The 25,895-nt window shown below is 37.2% G+C and overlaps 1 protein-coding gene across 1 annotated transcript in view; it reads left to right on the top strand.

The window, feature by feature from the left end:
- SYNE1 (spectrin repeat containing nuclear envelope protein 1) overlaps positions 1–25,895 on the top strand; it is a 283,485-nt gene that overhangs the window by 11,512 nt on the left and 246,078 nt on the right. The window lies entirely within an intron of this gene.

The following is a 25,895-nucleotide window of genomic DNA, read 5'->3' as shown; positions in this document are numbered from 1 at the left end:
AGCCTCGGTAGACAAATAGCAGAGTTTGTCCTGTTTAGACCTGCTACAGCACTTCATCAATTCCAACAGGGTTCTCCTTGTTTTTCTTCAGCCTTTGCACATTTACTACATGTTCCCATGGTTTTATGTCTGCTAATTCTTAGGCCACAGTGTTGGACAATGGCTGTTCAAAGTGCCAATAAACATAGAGTGAGGAAATATTTCATGCTCAGAGGACTTATTGTTTAAACATTAGACTAAGACAGAGTTTGTGTATATCACAGGATTCTATACATTTGCATGAACTCATGTTATTAGTAGGTATTCCAGAAAAAAATACTGAGAGACTTGAAGCAAGAAATGAAATGGTTATGAAGACATATTGCAAAGGAAAGCATCAGGGAGCTGAACTGTGTTCAGGGAGGATTATCCAGGTCCTTTGTAGCAATGTATAAGGAGGATGCTGCAGAACATATTTACAGAGTGTGAGGACCATTAATTATCAGACTGTTATGTGCTAACTTTCTAAACATCTGTAAAGCTGTTGCTGACAAAATGGCTGTTCCATTTCTTTGCATTTTGGGGTTTTTTTACACTTTTTCTTCACTTTTATGTAGTTGACTCTGCTGAAATCTGATGCATAGTTCAGTCTGCTATAATGTTTTTATATCATTTTCTTTTTGGAAATTAAGCAAAAATAGTTACATGAATTCTGAAGTGAAGACATTTTAAAATAACTAAATGGAAATATTGCATGCTAATTTAAAGTCATACTTGTAACTGGATTATTTGTTTCTCAGATGAAATCAGCCTAGCTTACTGCTGATGTGATCTGATTTTGCTGCAGATGCACTGTTTCAATAAATCACCTGTGCCAAAGCTAGAGTGCTTGGAGCCTAAATCTTTTTTTAGTCTGTGGTTCTGCATTATGGATGAGCAGGCAGTCTGCACTGCGTCTACCTAAGCCCTTGTGTATTGAGGTTGCTCTACCTTTCAGAAATTACAGTCAGCTGAAATAGGAGTAGATGGGCATAGGAGCACAGAGATATTTCTTGGCACGTTTACGTGGCAGCCCAGAATCAGTGCAGAGCTGGGTGCACAGCTCAAGGTGAGAGTGGAACTGACAGCATTCCAGGTGTAACAGGAATGGCACTGGTTTGGGGGATCCCCAGTCAGTGCAGAGCAGCAGCTGTGCTTTACAACATCTGTTTTTGTACCTGCCTGTAAGATGAGGCAGGAGAGTTCTTCTTGTATGATACAGTGCTGCAAGATGGCAGTGCTGAAAATTCATCAGCATTGAGAGGTAAAGCAAGCTGTGCTCCCACCTCCACACTGTTCTAATATTTTCCTCATGGGTTTCCAGTGAGTGTTTGTGGTGGGCGAGCGTAGGAAATACCAGAAAAATGCCACTCTTCACTGGAATTCTCAACACCAGTTTTGAAATATTTGCTGTACACACTTTTTGTGAACACAACTATGTATGCTCTCCTAAAATCTGTCGGAGAGCAACAAAGTTGATTCTATGTTGGTTGTTTTCTTGATTTATTTGGTTTTTTAAAAATATAAATATTTCCAGTCACTTGCCTTTGGTAATTATGACATTTGCAATACACTCTGTATACAGAGTTTTTGAATAACTTTTTGTATCACTGGCTCAGAAATTAACTTAGGACACACAGCCAAGACAAACTTTCTAGTTCTAGATTTTGTACAGTACCTTATGCTTCCTAATTGTTCATATTATAAAAGCACTCACAAAACCTGGGCAGAACCAGTGTACCCCATCAATATGAGTTACATTCCAGGGACTGGTTTTTGGATTACTCTGGGAATTAGAGCCAGTTGGCACAAAAGCACTGCTCCTTAGCCTACAGGAAGTACAGTGTAACTGTATGCTAAAAATTCTTAAAGCATCTTTGATAGCTACAAATATCAAAGCAAGGAGTGCTGGAGGACAATCTAGTACATCTCTTATGAATTTGCAATCTCTGCCATCATGAAATGCAATCTTTTCTGTTATTATGCACTGTTGCAGGCAAACTGCAGTCATGTTCATGCTGTTCTGAAGAAAAGAGCAAAACTGGGAAAAAATAAATGTTTATTTGTCCCATTCCTCAGGACCTTGTTGTTCCATAATGCTGACTTGTTCTTATTGGCTTGAAAGGTTATGTTGGACAGTCACTGTATCATACTATTACTGCAGGCTTTTCTGATTCCCAGTTTTCCATCCCTCTGTGTTTTTTTTCCCTTCAATTTCTCATTTAGTAGTCTGTGCTGAATGAAGACTTTTGTAAGTGTCATTGTCTTCATTATTGGGTCATTAAGTCAAACAAGACACTTTTTTCCTTTTCTGTAGTGGATCACCAGAAATTCCATCTGCACTACAATCTAAACATATATGCCACCCAAATTAGGTTACTGTTGTATAACTGGTATTTTGAGACTGTTATCCATTTTAACTCTATGCAGTAAAACCAGTTCTCAAGTGTACAAAGTACAATTTAAAATTTTTTACAAGACAATAATTTTGTTGTCTTAAAAAACCCTCTACAAATGGTAGAGAAGCTTGAAAGATTCTTTTTAAAGTTTCATTTCTTCTGGATTGCACCACTCTTCTTATTAGGCACTTAAAGTCACTTTAGATTATGGGTATTTTGGGGTTTTGTACACTCACTGTAAGAGAACTTCATGATGTAGGAAAAGCTAAGGTGGGAATACAAGCAACATGGTCATGCATGAAGATGAACCATGCTGGAAAGGAGACATCGTTCTAGTAACACTCGTACATTCCAGAAAAGCTTCAATACAGGCAGGTCAAATAACCTTCAAGCCCAGTCCTTATTTTATGTAAGATTACCTACAACTGGTAATCATCTTCTCTAGTTTTATGTCTCATTTACATCAGCACTAATCACAGAATGTTGTGGGCTTGTTTTTCTCCTGGATTATCCTTTTTTCCTTCCCCCCGTCCTCTTCCCCTTAAGTTTTGGCTCTTCTTTTTCTTCCTTTTACAGTCTAGCATTTCTTCTCCATACCAGCAGCCATAAACTAAACAATACCTTTTTTTTTTCTGTTTAGCTCATAGGCCCTTTGATAATGTGTACCCTTTTTGGTGTTTTCCTCTGTTTTTCTTCTTAAGTCAACAGTGCCAAGAGCCACAGTTTAACATTAAGCTAGGGTGATTTAACAGATACCTGCCGCTGAAATTACCTTGTTTCACTGCGTGCATATTCCAAACTTTGTTTTTCCAGTACTCTTCTTCTTCTTACCTCACACCTGAACCAGCTGAGAATTGGTTTGTAGAGGGCTCCTGGGAAAATGTCTTTCCTTTAGTGTCTCTCCTTCAGTGCCATTTTCCATTTTATTGTTGGCAAAACCGAAGTGCAATATCACGTTTGTAAACGTCAGCAAAATTGAAAAGGTGTGCTTGATCAGAAAAGGCATGCTGCACATCTTTGCACAAGTGAGTTTTATCCCCATATTACAAACACTTCTCTGGTCAAGGTTTCCTTCTGTCCAGTTTGGTTGTGTATACTGGTTCCACGTAGTCAGTTGCGCTGATGCCTTTTTCTTGCAGTCTTTCACTGTCTAAAATGTCCCAGTTTGATTCTTGCATCTTTCTTGAATTTTTCTTGAATTGCAGAAAATGCCAGTCTATTGGGTGAGAAAATCTGGTACCTAAGGCAATTCATTACTCACTGGCAGTGTGTTAAGGGAAAATTAACACTTTTGACTCTATTGACTGGTATGAAGTCTATGATCTGAAGGTCAATGATTAATTGGGAAGCTGAATAACATTGCAGTCTACATGCTACTTAACAAGAGGAAGTCAAGCAGGATTTCAGTCTCTTTTTTAAATTATTTTTTCAGTGTGAAAAAATTTAAGTTAATGCTATTTTAGAACAAAATGCTGAAATACAAGGTTTATGTGTGAAGGTTAAGACAGCTGGGAGAAAACTTCATCATCGTAGCTGGAAAGAAGATCATTAAAGGGTAACAAAAATGTTTTCATCTACTACAAAAAAAAATGTGTGAAAGGATAGTCTGCACCTGGGGATATTCAAGCTAAATATTAGTCAATACTTGATAAGCAAAGTTACTAAGGCATGCTGTAAAATCATCATTTTTAGAAGTATTTAATTTTGGTTTATGCATATTCAAGGAAGTTCAGTGAGAATCCACTTCAGGTTTTTTCTGACCCAGGTATGTGATGGTAATAATCTGATGTATTGCTGGTAAAGAGAAGTTATGAGCTACCCCTAGGTATTGCAAAAACATGGGGGAAAGAATATGATCAAAACATTTCAGTAGTAGTACAAATGACTGAAGTATGAACTGAATTTAGGTGTCATGTTACATTAGAATATTTTGTCATATAGTTAGACTGTTTTGACATATGGTGCAGTAAGTATCTCAGTGGAAAAAAACATATGCTGCCTTTTTTTTTTTTTTTTTAAACTGCAGTTAGCTTTCACTTTGTGTTTTCTTCAGTGAGAGCACAGTCCTGGGGCAGTATGTGAAATGCAGAAGGTATTTTAGTGAGGCATGGTCCTGAATTTTTTATTTTTAGGTGTTTTTTTATCATTAACAAATTCCAAGTTAGTGATTTTTTAAAGTTAATAGTGCCATCTCTTTGCTTATACTTTTTCTACTGCTTTTGACCACAAACCTAGCAATGTAAATCAACATATTCCTACCTTTTTTTATGCTTTCACTTTTGATTATCACAGTACAGTTTCCATAGGTTGTTAATATAACCTGTGCTCTTCTTCCCATTTGGTTAGTCAACCAGGATACAAAGCACTAAAAATCACACATAATTGCACATATATATTTGCATTTGAGTTGCTTTTTAAGGAAACAACAACACATTTTCCAGTTTTAATCTGGGATAAAGTATATATTTAGGGCAGAAAATGGCTGACACAGTGGTGTCTCACACTGAGAGAGTTTGCTTTCGTTTGGATGTGCAGAAACACAGTTCAAAAATCGAAATTCTTCTCCTATGTGACTATTAAAACACTGACATGATTTGTTACACAAAATGCAGGAGGCGAAATGCAAGAGGAAAGTCTTCCTTGGACTATTTTATGGATGGTGGTTAAAATGCTGTGTCTTAAATATAGTGGATATCTGAAACATGCCAGCAAGTTGTGTTTTACATGAACTTGTCTTCGGCAGCTCTGTGCTGCTCACTATGATTTGACAAGTCTGTCTGTAGGCATCCACACTGCAGCTGTTTAATTTTGGTTTTGATAAAGTGTTATCTGAGGCTCAAAAACTGTTTTCAGTTAAGATTTTGTCTCAAAATAACATCTGCCATATTTGTTACTGGTGTGAAAGGAGATATTTCAGGAAGTCTAACTAGGGACAATTATGTGTCAATTTTGATGGTTTAGTGAAGATAGAGATTTTGAGAAGGAAAATATTGCTGTGTTTATTTTTGAGCATGCCCCCTCTATTCTGACAGGCTGCTAGACAGTTATTTTAGTAATAGCTTTGGGTTTGGGGTATCAAGGAGCAGAATATCTTCAAAATATTTTGATGACATGTTTTTGAATGCAGGTTAGACAATATATCAGTTGTCTGTTTTGTGATTTCCCATTTCTATTATAAAGACTGCAGGCTTGAAAAATTAAACTCTATTTCCTCAGAACTGTACTTTAATACCTTCCTACAATATATTTTGCTGTGTTATTAAATTTGAACATAGCTTATTGTCATCACCATAAATATTGCACCCTTTTGGAGTGTCACAATTGTTGTGTTTTTAATACTGGAAGAACTGAAAAATGTAGGAGGACATGCCTCTTGTTACTAATTCTTAGGGATTAAAATAGTTGTGTGGATGAGCTGCTGCTGATCATGCTTCTACACTGATGTAGAGCCTTCTGTAATATAAAGAAATATATGCAAAATATTTCAGTGAGAAAGTTCTCTTTTTCTACAATTTTTCTGTAATCATGTTTTGCCCATTTGTAGATATCTAAAGCCTCACTATCTTTATTTACTAGGATGATAATATACTTGCAGGTAGAAAAAACACATAGATGAAAAATAACACATAACAAGTACTAGTTATTTATTCCACAGGCTTTTTTTATAGAATGCCATTTTTATTTTGCACTTTAGACTTCATTTGCTTAAAAATATCCTTGTTTCTATCACAAAGCTTCTCCTTGTGACTCATATCACTGAGTTCTAATTTTAGACTCACACTGAGGTTTTTTGGTTGGCAGTTGTATGTATCCAAGTGAATTGTCTATTACTGGGTGCAAGAAAACAGGCTACTTGTTCTGTCTTTCATCCAAGATGAGAAAGAGCTTTATGAGGGAAGTGTCAATGCCTTATTAAGAATCCAGTAGTCTAGAAAGAAAGAAAGAAAGAAAACCCACCAAAACCCCCCTCACTAGCTCTTTGGAATTTATGTCTCCATGGTAAACTAAAAAGAGATGTTTAAAAGATATTATTGCATTTTACAAGAAGTTATAACTGATTGCCTAATTGCACAGCTATTTTTAAAATTAAAATTCTGATTGCTAGTATTTGGGGGTATGCATTTTATTTTTCTCATTTGTTAGTAGATTTTAAGTTGAGGCCGCTCCATGTACAACCTTCTTTGCAGGAGGGTGTAAAGAAACTCGGACTAGCATTAAAAACTATCCTCCACCCTGTACTTTGAAAGAGATCTTGATTATTTTAACTTCTCAGTGACCATTTTAATTCAATATCAGAACTGTTAGGGAAGTAGCAGAGAAGCAGCTTGATGTTTCAGGAAAAGCAGCCTCCAGGTAAGGAGGAGAAATGCTGAGTTACTGCACAGCAGGGACAGTTCTTGGACTCCAGCTCAGCCCCTGCATGGCTGGGCTGGGGGTCTAGAGCTCATTCCTTAATCTGCTCTCCCCTCTCTCTCTGGTTTATCTGCCTTGCATGCTTTCCTTGCTGAGGAGTCATTGCTAACAGAGATAGCTGTGAAATATCTTTTGGAGCTTCTTTACATGCAACATAAACTTTAACATATCAAGAGATGTCGTTTGCGAAGATTCTTTTACTGTAATTTTACTTGATTTTATGTAATTACTTTCCAGTATTTGTTACATAGTCTTTTATACTTTAAAGAGGATTATGCCCTCGCTGATGTACATTGGTTTAAGTGACTATGGAGAATGTCTGTAATCTCGTTGTAACACTGTTAGGCTTGTGACACAACCCTGCAAAACCTGTAAATCTCTAAACTGAAGACTTGTATTCATACAGATAAGAGATACATCTAGAACATTTAAGAACACCTTGTACCGACATTACTGCAGAACGAGAGTTGAAATTTAGTTTATCCAAATCCCTGAGCTTCTTTAGCTATGCCAGTGTAACTCTGGGACAATTCATCATCCCCTTTCAGAGATGCCAAAGGCCTGTACAAATGTGGTAGAATGTTCCCTTGCTTTTTGCTACTCACTCTTAGAGGCCAGCTCATGAATCTTGCCATAACTGCATAGCCTGTCCTGCATCCCCAGGTTCCCTGGGAATCACTGTCAGTGTACCTGGGTGAGCACATATTCCTGTAGACTTCCTGTAAGTCTTTACCTAAGGTGCTATTGCAAGAAAGCCACAGACCTTGTCAATGCAGCAGCTGTTCTGTAAAGACTTTATCTTAAGCTCATTAAAACAGAGGGAAAAAAATCTTCTTTCCATAAGGTGAATGGAATGAACTACACCAGCAGTTGTATGTGAAGAGCATTACTGTTAGCTTTCCGGTCTTGGAGGGGGAAAACCCCCAACTCTACATGCAAGAGCACAGTATTCAAGATGATTTGTGGCCAAACCAGTGTAGCAAAGCAGAATATTTACTTGCTTACTGTGACCTATACATTTAAAAATTAAAAAAATAATGCAACTTAGGAACGGAGATTGTAGTTCTGATGCTTGTTTGTTTTGAGAAATTATGCTAATTTGTAGTAAATTCACTTTTGGACAGTGCTTTCAACCTGCCCAGGAAATTCAAGTAAGCTATTACAGTTGAGCCTGTGTAAAGAGCTATATCTTTTTTTCAGTTTGTTTTGGCCAGGATTTCTATTTTATAGTCTCATTTGCCAAGATATCCCTAAGCTTTTCTAAGTCCATGTGGTGCAGCCATTCCCAGTACTGAGGCTGCAAACTGCTCCTGGTTTACACAAGACAAATAATACAGATGAATTTTCTCTTTTACTTGACTCCAGAAGCATTCACTGGGTAATGCAGAAGCATCATGTGGTTTTTCAGGAAATAATCAAGAGTCAGCATCACCAGTTACAGCAGTTATGAGCCAGTTGTACCAGCCTGGCCATTCTCTGCTGGGAGCTGAGTGCTGTTTTGCAGCCTGGGCATTCCTATTCCATTCATTCATAGGTGAACCTGATGTGCCTTGGTACAGTGAGGACAAGAAGTACCTTTCAATAGAAGCCACAAAGCTTGAGCTCCCCTCCAAATGAGGAGACAAGTGTTGGGAATGAAGCTTTCACTCAAATTTGTAGCCCAGCTGGCATTATTTTCCCCATTGGAGTGCATTGGCACAGAGCTCAGACTATGGTGAACCAAAACTCAAGTCTGTGGATGGGAAAGACAGGGGTGGGACTATGCAATGATCAATCACAAATCAGTGGAAAAAAAAAAAAAAAGTGATCAAGCCACTGTTTTATCAGAGGTCTCCAGGCATAAACTTCTATTAGCAGATGTGAGTTGTGGTAATAAAACACTCTGGTTTGAGATTTATTAGACAGGACATATATCTAATTAACCTGGATTTCTGGCTGTTTTGTATTACTGGAGTTGTGCATTGCAGGAAGAATAAGAATTGAAAAGGCATTTGGGCACCTAGAGATAGATACTGCCATAAAAAGGCATGATGTCCATTTTTAATACCTCTTTAAATGCCTTACTTCAGCTTCAAAGACCTGAATATTTTATAATCCTATCCGTGAACAAAGTGAATTAAGAATCTTCAATGAGATTGTATTGAGATTCTAATTAGAATTAAGAAATTACAAGTTTATTATTTGCAAATTTATTTAATGTCCTAAACATAGATGATATTTCTAAATCTGAAGTCTTGTCTATCAGCAATTGTGATATGAAGTCAGTGGGCTATCCTGGAACTACTGATTTTTGTTCTTTAGAGTTTTGTCCATTAAGTAAAAGAGAAGCCATGTGATCACCTTGTTTACATTTCTAAAATACATATTCATCTTACTAAGAAACTATAGCTGTATTGAAAGCTTTGTACTGATTTCTGCTTTTTCATTCAAATGAATGAAATCTTTCATGAATAGAAAGCCTTAAATTGCTGTGAAGATTTTGCTTTCTCATTCCAAAAGAGAAAGGAGCTCATTTTGATTTTTTTTTTCCCTTGTCTGACTCTCAGGAGCAGAAAATCTGCTGCTTCTGCATCCCAATGTATCGTGGAAAGGAGTTTAGTTGTATAATCTGCTTTCTTGGTCTTGCTTTCCAGAATGGCCTTTTGTTTGGTCACTTTGGTGAGTTTGTACAAAGCCTCATTGCATAATTCTTCTTCTTTCATAATCCTGAGCCTGCCTTTTCGTTTGTGTGGTTAGTAAGAGAGCTGGAGGTGTGATCAACTGCCAGAAGTGATTTGAATAAGTGAGAGGAATCATGAACAGTTAATTGTTGTGTTTATATCTGGTTTCTAAGAGACTAACAGTTTAGGCTTACTGTTTCTGTGTGTTTGTATTTGAGATCTTGAGCACATTCAAACTCTGTGTTCCCTGGGCACACTTGTGTCTGCTCAAAAAGTTACACTTTGTATTTATCAGTATGACCTCATCAGTTTTGAACAGGAAATTACATCCATTTATGAATGAGATTAAATAATGGCCTGCCATTGTGCTAATTCTTAATTAGTAGAGGTATTTTTTTGTTGCTGGTTGTTTTTCTGCATTTTTTTTGGGGGGGTGGGTGGGGGTTGTTTGGTTTGATTTTTTGTTGGCTGCCAAATATGTAGTGAAGTAGCACATTTTGACCTGTGAGGGAGGTAAAGATAGTATAGTATCACACTCTGGGTTGGAATGAGACAGAAAAAGGTATCATTCTCACCAACTCCTATGGAAGTTTAGGATGCAACATGGCCTTTACTGCAGTCAGGAAGAATAAATCAGTTCCTAAAACTACTGAGCTGGTTCAGTACCAGAATGTTCCTACAAATCAGGTGTGCATGTATGTCAGTACATGTATGTACTGACAGAAATTAGCTCCACGTGTTACTAGTAGTTACAAGTAGTTATTTCTCTTTATTATTAATAGCTGGTTGTTCCTGTTGAAGGGCTGAAGCAGCGTTATGAGGAATAGGAAGTACCTTAAAATTTAGCTTAACAGCTTCAGCAGCATGTTTGAAAAGTCACACTAAGTTTCACCTATGTATTTTCTTCACATTTTCTACAGTATTATATGCTAGTAATCAAACTTGGAAGTTTTACAGGTTGCAGTACTTTAAAAGCAATTACTCTTTTCATAGTTAAATGCCAAACATTTGGGGTGCAAATGTGCAGCTGTTTAAGGTATGACAATACAATGAGTATTCTCCAATTGGAATGCCAATTGCCAGCAGGTGCATATTTTGAGTGAGGCCAGACCTGGAATCTGTGTTCAATGACAACATTGATTAGCACGTTAGTGACAGCAGTTAAGGGGTTCAGGTCATTCTCGCAGACTTGTTATTGACTTTAAAACTATCAAGCTGAATTATAGTCATGTCACAGGAAATGCAAACACCACCCCGCCCCACCCCCACCTCCAAAAAAAAACAACAAACCCGAAAAAATATAAACAAACTTACATGAAAATGTGCATTGAATTTTCTCTGTAGGGAAAGAAAAGATTGGAGTTGATAGATCAAATTCTCAACTCCCAGCTACTTCTTTCTGCCAAAGGAGATTGTAAAGCATGGAAATCAGAGCTGAGTGGAGGATTAAACAGCCTTAAAAAGAAAAAGCCCATTTTACACACAAACACATATCTTGTAATGCTTAGATGTAATTTGCATAGATGTAATTCATCTATGAGAAAGATAAATATGTAATTAAAAAGTTAGAAGGTTTTGAAAAATGTATTCTCAAGGAAATAGGAATACACATAGAAATGAAAGAAAGGGAAATGAAAGTGAAAGGAACATATGTAGGCTTCTGATAGGTAGAAATCTAAAAAAAATTACTGGGGAAAGCAGATTGGATGTTGAGAAGAGCAACAACATTGCCTTGAGAAACAAAAATGAGAGAAGCTGCTCTACATTTCTGAGCATAAAAATTACCATGAGTTTCAACTGTGTTATTGTTTGTGGACTTTCTTAGTCTCGATTGACATCTAAGAGCATGTTTCAAAATCCTTACATGCAAAAAAAGAGAGGTCTTTCATCTGAATAAGTAATTTTAGTTCAGGATACAATCAAAATGTCTATACCACCATTACTCGCTTGCTCCCTCCCTATCAGGATTTGGCTGTTTGCTAATTACTAGATGACAGGTGGATGCTGAGCTGTGCTTCCCTGATCCTGCAGCATTCTCTTGCCCTTGCCCTGGCAAGCAAGAGCTGTCATTAGTCTGTTACAAAGAACTACCTCGGTTTCTTCTCTCTTCCTGATAAATGGATCCCATTTTGTAGGTGATTACTTTAGTTTCCAAATAATTTAAAGCCCTGAGCACTTGTAATTAGAGTAGTTTCTTACTAGTCAATCGCTACCTTCTGGTTTTCTGTGGCCTCTTTTGCTAAAATCTGTTTCTTGAATTCCCTTAAACTCTTTAAAATTCCAATTTAATGACATCTTTTTCTAATAATTGTCCTCGATGAGAGCAATTTATTTTAGCATTATGTGTATTTTAACATTTTTCATGGTTTTTGTGGCAGAACCAGAAAGAATTAAAAGTTTAATAATAGCTGATTTGCATATAGTGAAGAATGTACAGTGGCTACTGGTTCAAATTTATTGATAGGCATTTCCTCTAGATTTATAGGCATCTTCATCTAGATTTATATTCTGGCGTAGAAATATTTAACTTGAGATGCTGAGAAATAAAGACACAGCTCAATAGCTTGTCACTGAAACCATATGCTGCATTTACATGACCTCTTTACTCTGTCTCAAATCAGTGCTACAGGATGCTGATCATCTGTTCTCCAGAAATACCTTTTTTTTTGCCTGTGACTGGACAGAATTGGTGGCTGATTGCCAGAAATGATGGACATAAGCTGCTTTAGTAGATTTACCCTTTTAAAACTGTGCTTTATTTGCAGGGAAAATTGTCTTCTTTCCCACATACAGGCAAAAGCAAAACCAGAGGAAAAAGAGCCCCTCAGAATAAGATTGAGATAAATCTAGTGCTGAAAAGTCACTATGGAAAGAAATCCTAAGCTTAATATTTTTAAGTTCACTAGGTTTCTGTAGTCACAGTGAGGACTGACTGTAACCAGTAAAGACAAAATCAGATTAAGTTGTTGGGTAGTGATATAGTGTATAATCTAATAATCTAATTTCTCTAGTTTCCCTTTTCTTCACCCATTTTGCTATCCAAATTAGGCAAATGTATGCATCTGAACTTCTTTCTGTAGCTGAGACTCAAATACAGATTGAAAATACAGACTTTAGGCTAGCATAAGCCTCTTACTTGCTCTAAAGGAAACACTCAAACCTTGAAGTCAGTGTGTTGCTCTGGAGGAAAAACTAGGCAAAACAAGACAGACGCTTTTGGAGAACCTAGCACAAGATGCACCAGATAAGACTCTGACCTAAACTGAAAGAAATCATGACTGTAAAGCCAGGAGATTCTGTTCTGATCACCTACACAATTTCAGAATCCAGTCCTGAGTGGTGCTGTGTCTCATGTGACCCCATAAAAGTGAGAAGTGGAGTGAAAATGGGCACAAGGAATGTCTTCTCCATTTGGAAATATTGTCACATTCATTAATTTTGCATTGAACTGTGTGTGCACGTGTATGTGAAAAAGGGAACACATAAGGACATAGAAAAGGAAGTTGTCCAAATGAATAAGTTCCTCTTACCTCCTTACATAAGCAGTTTGTATTTTGCCAATCAAGATTGCCTAACATAGTAAATTTACAGAAATAATTGTAGTTTCTCTGTTCAAAGGCAACACCTCTGAACATGACACTTACTAGACCCCACATATAATGAAACCATATTGGAGGAGAAAGGATTTGCAAGTATGACTGTATTTTGGAGATGAGTGCTTTAGGGTCTGCATGCATTCCTGCTTGTTGGAAGGAGTTTGTATGCATGGGAACCAGAAAAAGATCTCTTTGCTTGTCTACTAGTCAGGGTTCAGAGCACCTTGAATATTGAAATTTGCATATGATATGACTTTTGTCAATATTAATACTATGCCCTCGGACACTTAGTTCAAATCTTGGGCTACTGGTGGCCACTTTCAATTCTTCAGTCTGGATTTAATCTCTTTAGCAGTTCAAAGTTGGAGATCATGTGTAAATCTGCGTGTATAAACACAAATACAAACACTGTAAAAGATATTTCAGGTCCACTTGATCAAATTACTCTCAAAACTAAAAATGTTTACTACATCCCAAACATAAAAGAATAGTCCTTAATGGAGTTCATAGGTCATTGTCATCTAATTGGCAAGGCCTGAACACAACAAATATAGAAGTGCTGTGATATGATTAAAGTATTAAAACCAATTGAAAACATCCTTTCATTCCTGTTTAGGAAGTAGAGCTCTGCTGACAAGAAACCAAAGCATATTCATACCAGATTCATAGCAGTTTATTGCAATTGTAAATTACCACATTATTTAGGTTTCTCCAAATGTTTAAGGTATTTATCTTTACAATATCCCTGCTTGGAAGTTAAACTACCTTTTCTTACATTTTGAGTAAAGATGCTCTAGACCTGCTTATAAGCATATCAAATATAAGAGGTGCAGGCAGAAGCTAAGTACCTGTTACTGCAGATTTCCATGGTTTTCTGTGATTACCATGCTATAATTACCACTGATAAGCAGGATAAACACATTTCTGTATTCACCCTTTGTCTCTCATATAGTAATGTGCAGTGGCATATCATTAAAAAAAAAAACAAAACAACAAACCAACCAAACAAAAATACTGGGAAGTAGCACACCATGAAGAGCCTAAGAGCCTCACAGATCGTAAACACGTAGCTGTGGAAAAGGCACTGACCCTTCTCCTGCTTTAAGCAGAGCTGTGACTGAGGTCATAGCTGGCCTTTCCAGCCCCTGTGGTACTCCACCCATATGCTGTTTTCATGAAGAACTTGAAATCACATCAGAAAACATCAGAAGGAAGTAACGTTTGCGTTGAATTTATGTTTGGCTTGTTGTTTGTTTTCTTGGAAGGAGGTTGTTCTTCAGATGATAGTTATTTTTAGTGCCTGTAAAACTGAAAGACAGCAAATGCTGGATGGAGCCAGGAAAGCTGTGAGCGAATATAGTATTGGTGAAAACTTGGAGACCAGAATAACTTAGTTGCCTTTGTCCTAAGCACCACCTCTTCTGGATATTGGCTTCTTTCAAAATAAAAATTTTTGGGACATTGTGGTATGGGTGTGTGGTCTTTCTACAGAAAATCATAAATTACTGTTTTCTGTGACCTAAGGCAAGTGTAACTGTGCCTCTTTCAATATTTAAAAATATTTAATTCTGTCCTCTTAGACAACCCTATTTTGTATATGCATTGAAAAATTTAACCTCGAGAGAGTTTCATAGCGCTATTGAGTTCTTATAGTACTTTAAAAAATACTTTATAGCATGCTATACATTTTTGAATTTTTTTTTTTATACCAGCCTGATATAATTTAGACTCCATAGCTTCTGTAAAATTCTCAGTATGAAATTTTTCTCTGAAAACCGTAGAATGCAGAAAATACTATTAGGGATTACAAAAATTCTGCCACCTCTAGTGGTGATGTTATGCTCTTCAGATGAGTGGAAACTGGCAAAGAAAAAAAAAAAAAGCACAAATTTCAACACAGAGGAATTCAGTGTGTAGCAGCAACTGCTCCAACATCAGTTTCCTGCTGGGTTCAGTGTTAGGTAAAATTTCTGTGGACAATATTTAGCCTCAAAGGATAGTTAGAGTTTTTACTAAACTTCAAAGTCTGCATATATAGGCTTGTATTTATGTGGCCTTGAACAAAAGTGATCTGCAGACATCTTCATCAAATTATTTGTGATATCATTGGGTATTTAGAAGCTGTAGATGTAAGTTTTCACTGTAAGAATCTAATCTGAATTTGCAAACTATATGTAAAGCCATCAGATAACTTGGAAGATATAGAAGACACTGTCTTTCAAGAATTTTATTGGACTAATGAATGGCCCATAGATTCCCCCATATTTGTGAGCTCTAGGAGAAGGTAATTGCAAAAGGGCTTCTGAAGCTGTCTCAACTGATTGAAAGTGTGTGGTGAGTCAGCCATTTGAGATAAGGAGAGCAGTCTCAAAGCAAAGCAAGTGAAATAAACTATATGAAAGAAGAGATTGTCATAAAAAAGGCAGTGTAGAAACTATTGACAATTCAAATGATTTATTGAGAGCCTTGTTTGTTTGTTTTTAAAATATTTTTTATTAAAAAATGCCAAAATACCAAAAAGTATCAGTTAAGGAGATCATATTATTGAGGAGATTACTGAAGAAAATTATTTTATTTATTTATTTCTATTCTATTGTATCCATTACAGAACACAATCATCTGCAGGAAGAAAATGAAAAAGGGAATAAGTATTCACTTTGAATAAGTGAATAGATAAACCAAGCATGGATTGTCTGTAGGGGAAGAAAGGATGATGTAAAGATCAGGGTGATAATGCAAAGCAAACTATAAAAAAATGCAAAGCAAACTATAAAAAAATAACTCCATACTACAACCAAATGAGTTAAATGTCTCTTCTGAGAAACTTAGTTTAGCCATGAGGAACTACATTTTACTACAGCTAGAACATTGTAGAACTTCCTTCAAAGTACTTTGCTTCTTCCACCTTGAAAGCTTTGGAAATACTGAAAGTGCAGAATGTACATTTAACAATTCTGAATGATTGTCACCTTTTCCACCTCTGACCTCATTTGTGCTTCAGTTTAGCTTATTTTAGTGCAGCAGTTTCCTTTAGTGCTGTAGTTCATCAGACTGCTTGTAGCAGTATCTGCATAATCAGCAGTTATTTATAAAGGTGCCTGCTTGACCTGCATAACCCTGCCAAATCAGCCTGCCATGATTCTGATCTGCCCTGAAATAGAAAGATTGGCTTAGTCTTCAGGATGCTCCCTTTACCTGCAGGTTGCATGTGTCCATCCTCCAGCTGGCAAAGTCCAGCCCACCAGTTATCCAGAAAAGTAGAAATGTAAATATCACTGTTTTGTTTGGTTTTGTTTTTGGTTTTGGCTTTATTTTGGTTGGTTGGTTGTTTTTTTGGGTTTTTTTGTTTTGTTTTGTTTTTTGGTTTTTGTGTTTTTTTGGGTTTTTTTTGTTTGTTTGTTTGTTTTTTTGGTTTTTTTTAATTATTATTTTTTTTATTTTTTATGCAATATACATTAGTAGAGAATAATGCCTGGAATCTGGTGGCACTTTCACTGACACTCTTGGCCACACATCCATGTGTATGGATGCCCAGGTAGACACAGGCAAAACTGTTGAGGCTGTTCTAAAAGTCTTTGAAATCCTGGCCCAGGTGACAATTTAGGAGATGCTCTTGCACAGCACTTCTGAGGTCCCCTAAGATTTTTCTGGAGGATGGAATGGAGGAGTGGATTGATGACTGCTACACAAGGGTCCTACCACTCAGAGCAATGATGATTATTTAACAGTCTTTTAAACTCAAAGGTTATAGTCTGATCCTACATGATATCCAAAGGAGGTTCATTTTAAGTGATAACACGATAAGAGGTGGGACTCAGTCTGATAAGCAGCATTCTTTACAGTGGATTAGCTATGAATGGTAATGTTTCTGCATGTTTACATTTTAAAAAAATCTATCAACAATCTATTTCATACAAAACATCAGGAAAAGTAAGATCAGTAATTTATAGTTCCATATCTGCTACTTGTACAGTGCTGTTTTTTAGTAACACTTTTCTAATATTCTGTTTTTCTGGACTTATTACCAAGTCATTTGTGTTTCTCCAGATTTTCTTTATAACACTACCAACACAGTGTGTGGTTTGTTCAGGGGAATTTTAACACTGGGTAATTTCCTCTAGGAAGCAAACTGTTATTAATGAATCCAAACCTTTAATTAAAAATATCAAATAAATTTTCATTTATAAATTATAATTTAAATTTTTAAAGTTTATGTCAAGAGATTTTGGAAAGAAAGATTCTTTTGTACAGAGCAATATTTAACTTTGTAATTTCCTCGTATGTTTCTTCAGCACTGTTGAGGGCTCATCCTTCTACATCAACATCCAGAAACCAATGCAAGGAAGTATTTGTATTAGCCAAGAAGTGAATTCAAAGTATGATTTGTATCAGAACAGAAAAGGGTGTTTCAGTTGAAAATCTTATCTGATCTATGTCTCCATTAAATTACAGATGAAAGGTGGTTATAGCTTGTAGATTCAGTGACACAAGCTCCACCAAGCAAACCACATACAAGCATAACTGTATTAAAATAATGGTAATTGAAACTGTCTCAGGGAAGCTCTGTAGTGAGATTGGTGGAGAAATCCTTACTGTATGAAAAAGCAGTGACAGAGCAGATAGCTGAGAAATACAGTTAAGGTGTATGCTCTTGGTTCAGTGAGAAGGATTCAAAAGTGTGTTATTAGTGGTAAGGATTTAGGAAATGTGGAGATATCCTGTCACAGGGGAGATGATGGTGAATTTCTGAGCCATGCAGGGAATCAGAAGAGAAGTATGCCCAACAGGACATGGCCCTAAGGTAAATTCAGGTCAAGCTGGAGGAACCTCAGGCAGAGTAAATTGGTGCAGATCTCAGTTGGTAAGAGCAATCAGTGAGGAAAAGGAGGATCATTTCAGCCAAGTGGCAAATTGAACATCTAGGAACAGCTGGTGGGATGACTCAGATGGCATTTGGGGAAACCCTCTATTCAGGCTCACAGCCAGGCATTGACTTACAAGGCTTATCCAGGCTCTCAGTTCTCATTTGGTGGTAGAATCTGACTGCTAGGGTAGAGTCGGACAAATGCTGACACACATTTATCTGTTCTGGTTTTATTCTTTGTGCAGGAAACTATGTTTTCAAATGGAAATCTACCGTGCTCTTTTTTTCAATATATGCATATTTTTTTTAGCTCTGAAATGGTCACTAAAATGGTTTTATACCCCACAAATTAATGTGTGTGTGTGATGTGCACACTCACATTGATTGTGCATCCATCTAGACATGCATGAACATGTGCGTGTGAGCTGAAGGGCATTAGCCAGCAGCACTGGCAGAGACACTGTCATATTTTATTATTCCTCTCTAAAATGCTATTTGCTGTTGGGAATGAAGAGGAGCTGCAATCAAACAGTTCATTTCGTAGGTGCACATGCCACTCTGGTATTCTTTGAACTTGTATATGCCTCAATATTTATTTTTTAAAGGTTACATTTTTAACTGAAATCCCTAGAGAGATACCCATATGTTTGTACCTAAATAGAAGAGGCCTCATTTTCAGAAATTAGGAGTGCCTTCAGCCCCATTTGACATGACTGAGATTCTTTTGCTTCTTTCATAGTAAAAAATGAAGGTGCACACCATGTCTCATCATACACTCCACACTAGCATTAAAATACTGAAGTTTTTTAATATCCTCTGCCTCTCATTGTCTTCATGCAGTATTATATTGATTCATCAGGAAGGCAGACTGGTTTTGCCCTTGATTCGATGTGACAGCACATTAGGATTCTGCTTGCTTTTACTTCCAGAACTGTACTAAAACCCATCATTTTACGTTCCCTGTTTCTGTGTGAAAGCTTAAGTACTTTTAATTGCCACAGGAATTGTCTGTTTGTTTATTCTTTTGCTGGTTTTTGTAAGAGCACACACCCAAAACCTGTGGATATGATCCAACTTGGCTAAGACTTACTGCCAGATAGATAATTTTTCATATTCAGTTAATGTTACTCAGTTAATCTGTTCAGAATTAATTTTGTAACACATTTTTAAGCTGTGAAGCTCTGCTGTTTTGGCCCAGGGGGATAAGAGATATCCAGAAATTTTGAATTAGATTTAAAAAAAATACATAAAAGCAAACATAGCAACTTTTCACTTGCCCAAGTCTGTTTTATCTAGGAATAACTCTATGTGTTTTCAAACATTAGCAAGACCTCTTGTTAAAATTTACTTTGAAGGCTGTATTTATAGTGATGTCTATATGTCTATAACATTGTGAGTTATTTAAAATGCTATGTTACGTATTGATTGGGCTTTAGTGTAATTAAAAAAAAAATAACCTGTAATTTGTGCAACTCCTGGTAAAAAAGTGTTAATCCATTTCTGTGTTTGCTCTCTACCCTCCTCATTTTCTGTGTGTTTTTTCAATGTTTGATTGCATTATGCTTTACCTGATGCAAGGACTTACATAAGGATGGAGATAACCTCAGTCAGGGTAAGTCGGCATTGCTCCATTTCACTTGAGTAGAGCACAGAGGAGCTGCCCTGTATCATTTATGCACATGAAGTTAAGGATTTCAGCTCCTGTGTGAGAGATGGAGGCAAACCCTTTGAGCAGGAACTCTGTGTTTTGTCTGTGTCCATGTGGCACCAACCAAATTTCTGTTGCTAGGGAATAATGCTAACAAGCATCCTAAAATGATAAATACAAATTGGAAATGCAGGTTTTCTCTAGGCACTCCACTAAGCTGAACATACTGTATTAAGGCCACTAAAGAGCATATTACAGTAGGTTGGTGTCCTAGAAATGACTGGGGCTTTTGCACACAGGATTATCTTGCAGCTTGAATCAGGCAGTAATGATGCCTGGCTGGGCCTGCACTCTGGAAAGTCTCAGCAAAGCACTCAGGGGAAGTTACAGAATTAAACACTTCCTCCTTGATCTCCTTATCCACACTGCTCTCCCTGCCCCTACTCTTACCCTATCCTTTTTCATATCCCTTGCTTTATGGTGCTGCATATGGGGAGGGGAAAGAATAAAGTGGTGCTACCTGATTAACTTCTGATTTTGCATTCCATGCAGAACACTTTGCAGATCTGCTGGTACAGAAAGCCTACCTTAATGATTATGAAAAGTTTTTATTCTCTGAAGCATAAATCTCATGGCCTCATCCTGATCTTTGTTACCAGTTGCCTACAAAAGTACTGGTGTAGTAATTTTATTTTACACTGTGAAGGTGACACAGTTGTCTTCCATCTGCTGGGAGCCTAAAGGGCTCTAACAATAATGACAAGTGTCATTATTCAGGGTATCTGCAGATACTTGCTTTCAGAATTACTCTTGATATCCTTCTCCTTAGTATGAAAAATTGACCAGCAAGTTTGGACTACTCTAGAATAGCAATGGGAAACTGAGTTTTTCACTGCATTTCACTGCTATTCTCTCCAGATAGGACACAAGCTGTACCCACTGAAGTTTATAAAGGCTTCTTGGACTTTGATCAAGGACTTCAAACCTTCAGTGTCTTTCAGGAAGTATAACTCCTTTGTCAAAGCCACTAGAAAATACTGTGGTATGCAGCTATCCGTTTTTGAGGCACAGATTAAGATACTGGGTTGTAGCACAGAATCATTTCTGTTACAGTTTTTCTGCTTTCCTGGTATGAAAGAATATCATAGTCAAACATCATTGCCAAGGATATAAAAGCAAAGTGAGCTGAAAAACATTAAACAGTTTGTTGTAATGCAGTGAACATTGTGTCCCATTAAGCAGCTGAGTGAAGTATTTCAGCTCTGTATGCTGTGGCAGACTTGTTTGGGCTTGTTTGTTGACCAGACAGCATTTAATTTTTCTGCTCTGTCACAGATACAAAGTGTTGCTTTCCCAGACTAGGGGAATAATTAAAATTAAGATTTGCAGTCTTTAAATGCAGACACTGTCATCATAAGAAAACCATACCTGATCGATACAGCATTGGATTGGTGGGAAGGCATCCAGGTGTTGTTGTTAGGATGTCCCTGGAGGAGGCTGACAGTGTTAAATCCCTCTTGGGGCCAGCTCCCACCTTCCCCCAATGCCTGCTCCTTTTTCCAGCTCTGCTGCCAAGTCTAGCCACTCTCACCATTTATTGAACTCTCTGTGATGTTATACCTGGACCCCAGACTCAATGCTCAGTCCCTGTGCTGAAAATTTGTTGTTTCTAGGAGGATTTAATAGAGGTTATTCAAAGTAATTTTTTCACGTGTGCTTTGTCTGCAGTATAGTTTCCCTACAAGAGTGAAGGACCTGTTTCAATAGAAATGACAGTGATAATAAAAATCAAGTACCAAGAGGTGGTAGAAATTCACTCAGTAACACATTTCTTTGTTAATGTGATTTTTTCCTGGAACATGGTTTCATGCTGGTCAGTAATATCTAGGTGCTATAATAATTGTTTATCTTGTTTTTCTTGGCAAAAACAATAGTTAAAGGAAAATTAGCAAAACTTGATACCAGAAATACTGATAATGCTACATAGAATGAATTAGCACAAGCAACTATTTTATTTTTCTGACCTTATGCAGGTATTTAAATATTTATTTATTAATTGTAAGAAACTCTTTTTTGATGGATGTAGACAAAGAAGAATAGGTATCTGACTTCTTAGGGCACATACTTTTACTTACCTGAAAGAAACTGATTTGTTATCTTCACTGGAGTTGACAGATAGGCCAGGTACACATTCTTACCCAAACCAGCAGAGGAACTGGATAAATTACTTTTTCTTTTGTTTGAATAAATGTTAACAGAGAAATGCCAACTATTTCTCCCTTTCTTTTCACAAGAGTAAAAGGCAAATGCTGTTACTGTATTGCAAGATTTAGTTTAGAATGAGTTTTATCAGTTGCTGCAGCCTGGTAGGAAATACTCCCTGGTGTTGTAATTAGGGTCACTTGTGCTCATGAGCCAACACCGCAGTTGCTTCTCAGTTACAGCATATGGTCATGCAGCTCTGTTTCTAACAGGATATGAATTTCAGCTCTTGTACTGCCCTTTCTGTTTCCATTGCATCCTTCTGCACTAGCAGATACAAACAGTGCTTTTTTAACACCTCTTGAGAATGTTGTGCATTTAATAGGAGTGCAGTTGGCATACATAAAATAAAGGCAGCACGTTGCTGTACAGGAACAAGGTCACCACTGTGCTGCTGCCCTTGCTTGTGCCAGAGCTCTGAAAACCCAAGCTGGAGCTGCTACTTTCCCTGTGGAGTCAGGGTAGTAGGACCAGAAGGGACAGGAATCTTTGGAAGCCACGGTTGCTGCTCTGATTTTGTAGAGGGTCTGTACCTCAGGCTGGGCAGGCAGCTTTATTGTAATGTACCTTACCTGTAAAGATACTTTGCCTAAATCCCCAGATCTTTTGAAAAGTGAATTTGAAACTTCCAGTAAGGAAATATTTTAGGGTCATGATTTTTGATGAGCTGCAGTTAAAAACTTTCACTAGTGGTTCATCATCATTATTGTCATAATCTGATCTTCAGCACAGTCCTCACATTCTGCTGTTTGGTATTTGGTTATCTTTAGAGAAAATTGACCACTGTTCTTAGGAGTCCTCAGGGGTTTTATTTACTGACTCTGAAAGGAAGATACTGTGTGAGTTCTCATGATAATATTTTTTTTTTTTGCTATTTGGTGAATACAATAGAAGCATCTGTGGGAGGATCAAAATGAAAAAGCCTCATTAAGAATGGTGAAGTATAAATCTGTGTGGTCTATTTTCTCTTTAATTTAGACTGACATTACAGCTGAGTGTAGACCCCAATATGCTCATCTCACTGTGGTTCTCATCATGTTCTGATTTATTCTCATGCAGCCCTGATAATGTCAGTGGAATGACTCAGTATGAAATCACAATCAGGCCATGAACTTTTAAGCTTTCTAGAAGGTATTCTCAGGTATAAAACAATGACACAGAAAGGGAAGACATACATGCTAAATGTAGTGAATAAAGCAAAAGTTGTACCGAACAAGAACAATATATGGGTTAGATTTACAACTATTTTTTTCTTTTCTTCTTTTCCATATTATGGTAATGGAAAACAAAACAAGGAAGAAACATATACCTAGAAACAATGAAAAAGAGTCTACTAACAACAAACCAAGATGCTTTCTCAAGAATTACTTTCACAAAGTTTTACGTAGCTGTTTTTAGTCTATGTTTCTGTAATATGTATAAAATTTAGGGGAGATTTATGATGCTAACTGAAGGCTAGTATTTAATTTTTTCAATTAAATTATTACTTTTTAATAAAGTAAATATGGAAGTTAGTTTCAGCACGTTTATAATCACTTTTTGTTTAATGAGTGTTTCTGATTATTTCATAGAAGGTACATGTTTCTCACATAACATTGTATTTTTGTGATTCAGTAATATTTTTCATGCTAGGTGAGGGCATTTAAGTATGATATTACACCATAATAAATGCTTTCTGCTGCTTCTACTGAGAGTGAACTGAAGACAACAAGAAAGCTGGGAGTTTGCAGTAGAATTTGTAAATAAGTTGAAGGTGTTCTGAAGCCATACCCTGAGGTGCATTAAAATAAATGTGCCCTTGTTAGACTCTGCCTCAAGAGCTACATCCAGCTCTAGAGTCCCCAACACAAGAAAAATGACCTGTTGGGGAGAGTCCAGGGGAGGCCACCACATTGATCAGAGGGCTGGAGCACCTCCACAGTGAGGATGGGCTAAGAGAGTCAGAGCTGTTCAGCTTGGAGAGGAGAAGAGTCCAGGGAGACTTTATAGCACTTTCCAGTACCTAAGGAGGGGATACAAAAGAGCTGGAAAGGGACTTTTTAAAAGGGCAGGTAGTGACAGGACAAAAGGGAATGGCTTTAAACTGAAGGAGAGTATATTTAGATTAGATATTAAGAAGAAATTATTTACTGTGAGAGTGGTGAGGCACTGGCACAGGTTAGTGCCAGTGTTCAAGGCCAGATTGGATGGACCTCTGAGAAATCTGGTCTAGTGGAAGGTGTCCCTGCCCATGCGAGGGCAGTTGGAACAAAGTGTTCTTTTAGATCCTTTCCATTCTTTGGTTCTGTAAATCTGTGATTTGTATCCTAGACTCCTGGGGACTTGATCACCCAGAAGAGAAATCAGCTGAGTGGTATCTTGTATGTTCTCTGTTCCTTCCCTTTCCTAATGAATCCAAGCTTGGGAAAGTAGAGAATTGTTGCGAGTTGTCCTATCTTTAGGAGTTGGGATGTGTGCTGGCGTCTGTTGTATTTGAGGACCACCAGGTCCACTAGATTAAGCAAATGCAATTCTGTAACACTTTTTCTGTGAAGGACAGCAATTTAGATAAAAGTGAAAAAGTAATGAGTTTGTAATTCATCTCACATTTAAGAGGCCCACAGGGAATCAGGGAAGAAATTTTGCCTCTACAATAAACATTCATGTGCTCCACTTTCTTGCCCCACGTGCACACGGAAATCCTACAACCTGAACTCCTCCTGCCTACAGTATTCTCTGAGTTCATGGGGTCACTGTTGCTGTGTCTGGGGGCACAGCATGTTGTGCCTATTGGAATATGTTACCATACTGATTGATAATGTCTGCTGCACTTGTAATTAGTTGCCTCGTCACTGCCATTGATGGCAATCAGTACATACTTGCATAATAGAAAGAAGTTTGGAAAAAAAAAGCAAACAAGCACAAACTATGTTAGCATTGATTTGACTTCATCTTTGGTTTAGACCCTTGGTTTAAGGGAACCTACTTTCATACTGTTCTAGAAGAATAAAATTAATTTAGAGTCTAGAAGTTGTGTTAGGGAGTTTCTATTTAGTACTGTATATTCCATGCCTTCCCATTCTGCAGAGGAGTTGTGTCACAGCAACTGGAATAAATACAGACAAAATCTTATAAAATGCATATTCAGCCTGAAGAGATTCTCCTGCTCACTCTCTAGTGTAATATGTGAATGAGCTGAAGGAAATGAGATTTTTGGTATTTGAAAATATATTAATTTTGTATTTTTCTCATTGATTGTGGATTGGATTAAGACAAAGGGTTTTGTCCTAAATTAGTGGCAAGTCCAAATGGGTTCATCTTACAGATGCTGTTTGAGACCAATATTGTTGTTACTTCCTTAATTAGTAGAAGTGAAAATTTGTGACTCAGGAATGTACCTATCAAGTTTATCTGTTCAAGGGCTGGAGATCAAGCACTGAAATGCTTGGCAGTGGGAATTATTAAATAGAATTAATTTGGAGCTTTATGCTATGAGAAAATTAGATGGACCTGAGAAATTGCAAACTTCTGAGATTCAATAAATATCATTCTCAACAGAAACTTTCTAAACTGTGCAGTTGTGAGTACTCTGCTTTTCAGTATGGATGAGTGAATAATCTCCTAACTGCCTATGCCAGTATGGGATGAGTAAGTCTCCTGAAAAGCAGCATGGTTATATGAGTTTTTCCAATTATTGTCTAGCTGTCTGATCTACTGAATGAACTTCTCTGGGTTTTACTCTAATTAGTTATTTACAAAGTGTGGTTTCCATTAACTCTTTTTCCGGAGGTTATGTTTCATAGGATGATAAGAAAATTCAGCTAGAAGAGCCTCTTTTTCAGTTTCCAGATTGGCCAGCTGGAAGCAGCTGAGACCAGGTTTTCAGGATCTTATCTCCATATTCAGAGATTACAGATGACCTGATCCACTGCCCTACAGTCCTCTGAGCAAGAAGGCATTCCCATTCCTGAGACATTTCTTGTTTCTGCTTCTGCCCATTGTCTTTCATCCCCTAGCCACATTGCTGAAGAATCCAGCTCCATCTCCTTGCTGGCC

The sequence above is a fragment of the Erithacus rubecula genome (assembly GCF_903797595.1).
Source record: "Erithacus rubecula genome assembly, chromosome: 2".
Taxonomy (NCBI): domain Eukaryota; kingdom Metazoa; phylum Chordata; class Aves; order Passeriformes; family Muscicapidae; genus Erithacus; species Erithacus rubecula.
The sequence above is the reverse complement of the archived record's forward strand: the minus strand, read 5'-3'. Positions and strand labels throughout refer to the sequence as shown.